Below are 3,136 nucleotides of genomic sequence, written 5' to 3'. Positions count from 1 at the left end.
TAGAGGACCGACAGAGTGCAGATCCAAAGGTCAGAGAATCGACAGAATGCAGAGCTGAAGGTTAGAGAATGGATAGAGTGCAGAGATGAATGTACAAGCAGGAAACCAATGTTGTACAAAGACGATACAACCGGTGCAGATAGAATTTGTTTTTGAATGTGATTTGATCAAGCTATTGGTAGCTACTCCAGCAGATCATCCTTCTGTTGCTTTCTAACCATTGCAACTAAAATCCTTTATTAGGGTGGACTTTAACAGGTCCCATTGTATAAATCCCTTAATAGGGTGTCATCTTAATTGATGATCTTAAGACCTTTGACAAGGCTACCTTTCAACAGGGTAAAGGCACTAATAGGCCTTAGACAAAATCCCTTAACCGGGTGGCACCTAACAATGTCCTTGTAATCTCCTAACAGGGATGGCTCCTCACCGGGCGTACTCTAGAAGAGTACAAATTTTGTGAGTTCCTACTCATACTGTGGTTTTATCCCATTTGGGTTTCTACGAGATAAATCTTGGTGTCACTATGTATATTTTCATGCATTCTTATTCTACTACAGTGGTTATTTATATCGATGAATGTTAAGTTAGTAAAAACTTGAATTAAAAGTTTTAATTGAGTAAAACTGGTAAAGTGCTGATTCACCCCTCCCCTCTCAGCACCGGTTGGGACTAACAACCTTCCCCTAGTATCCTTGTGATGCGAAAAGTCTTTGTTCTAAAGGTTGGGAAGCCTCTTAATTGAGTTTACCATTTTCCACGCCAAATGAAATCCTTACTACGAACCATAGAAGTAGAACCTTTGAGCCAAGTCAGTTGCCATATATTGGCAATATCATGTGCAAGGGTGGGGAAGAATCCGACCCCAAGATTACTCACCATATATCTCCCAAGATAACTACTCAATTGAGAAGCAATTCTCTTTCGGTTAATTTCTGGAAAAAGGCAAAAAAATAGGCGCCCTCTAGGGGGTGACAAGGCTGTTTGAGCTGATGGAGTATCAAGACTAGTGGACTATGATATTGTTTATTACCTTTGAATAAAGTGTCTATCTGATGTGTCCTTTATTGTAAATCAAACCAGTGAAAACATTGGGGATTTGAAAATATCCTCACAAAAACATACACTCAATGTTTAGCATAGGGATGATCATTGTTTTCATGTGTACTATGTCTTCTTATTATGAACATTGAAATATATTGCAAATCAACCAATACAACAATCAATTCAAAACAAAGAGCAAAGAGAAACCTTAGAGAGAAAAGAATTTCCAAATCCAACAAAGCACTTTTTTTGAGGTGGTTATCAACTTTTCAACTATCTTTAGGAAAGATTTTCATCCAACAAGATTACGGGAGTATCAAACCAAGTGATCAAGAATTTATCATCCAACTATCTCAACGACAACAATACCTAGCTAGGTATTCAAGTTAGTCAAACCAATTTTCCATATCAAGAGAATTTATCCATATCATTAGATGTACTTTGTCATAGGGGCCTATAGAACAAACCCTCTATTTGTCCTAGTGAGCTTGGGTATCTGAAACGAAGTATCCATCAAGTCAACAACATCAACCTATCCAAACTGAAACTTTGATCACTCATGTGACCATCCCTTATCGCTTGAAAAAGAAGAAACTTATTCAAAGGAAATGAGTCCTAGCCTAAATCAAGCTCGAGATATCATGGCTCTCCAATCTAATCTCATTTATGATCAAGATCCTACCTATCAAGAATCTTATGATGATCCCCTAAGATTTTGGTATTCCATCCATGATGATCCCCTTTTATCTCAAGAGCAGAGTCTCATTCAACATCCACCTCCTAAGCAAGAGCATGATATCCCTTCCATCTCCTTCACTAATCTAATTCAAAATCAAGACAAAATTACAAATGCAAATAATCCTACTCCAAGTCAACATCAAGATCATGGAATCCTTTCATCCTCCAAATCCATTTTAGGTCCTTTCATTCCAAAGTCAAACTCTTCATCCTCCAAATCCGTTTTAGGTCCTTTCGTTCCAAAGTTAAACTCTTCATCCTCCAAATCCATTTTAGGTCATTTCATTTCAAAGTCAACAATCTCTTCATCATCCAAATCCATTTTAGGTCCTTTCATTCCAAATTCAAACTCTCCATCCCTTTTATCCATCTTGGGTCCTTAATTCCCTCCATCCACCATTTGATCACCTCAAATGATCCATAAGAAAGATCAACAAAGGCACACATCTTTGAACTTCTTTCAAACATATATCTAGATATATTTTCAAAACTATTCTTCCATCATTTCCTTTATCTATTTTGGGTTCTTGTGTCTCAAAATTCAATTTTCCTCCATCTCTTCATCACTTCTTGAGTTGTGTACCAACACTCATCTTGAATACATTTCCATCTATCCTCACACAAATCTTCAAACATTATATCTATTATCCAACATCTCTTTTCTATCCTTCCATCCCATTCAATCAATCCTTTGCATAAATTCATCATCTGTGAAATAGGTATTTATGTCAGTCCATTTCCTAGATATCTATTCATGATACACATTAGAATCCGAGGTTTTTCCTCTTTAACATTATCTTTTGGTTGGGATACACACTCAATCTAGAAAAGAACAACTTATCGTATATTAGTACCGACATCTTTTGATTACTATATCTCATACACTTAATCAATTTCTTTAAATCACTGTGATCTCTTAATTGAAGACATGGCTAGTGAAAAATCTAAAATCTTGCTTCAACGCCATTGTAATTATCATACCCATGTAAGTTTCATTACTTACAAACTAATGCAATCAAAATAAGAAAATAAAAATTCAATATCAAAAGATCCAAAGCATGATCAAGAAAAGAAATATCCAAAATAAGAAGAAAAAAAAAGAAATATCAAAAGCTTTTGGCTATGGGAATATGCGAGTAACTCCATCGGGGCTATGGATGCCTGGATGGAAATGGATAAATATTTGTGATATTACAACGATAACTTCATTGGAGCTATGGACGCTTTCTGGTAGTGAGGCTCTATCCAGGATGCTTTTGAAGTTAGGGTAACTCATGTAGCTAGCCACATTGGATTTTGAAGATTACAATTATCATATGAGCCAAAATGAACTCACTTGCACACACATAGGTAA

The sequence above is a fragment of the Cryptomeria japonica genome, chromosome 7, assembly GCF_030272615.1.
Source record: "Cryptomeria japonica chromosome 7, Sugi_1.0, whole genome shotgun sequence".
Lineage (NCBI taxonomy): Eukaryota > Viridiplantae > Streptophyta > Pinopsida > Cupressales > Cupressaceae > Cryptomeria > Cryptomeria japonica.
Note: the sequence above shows the minus strand (reverse complement) of the source record.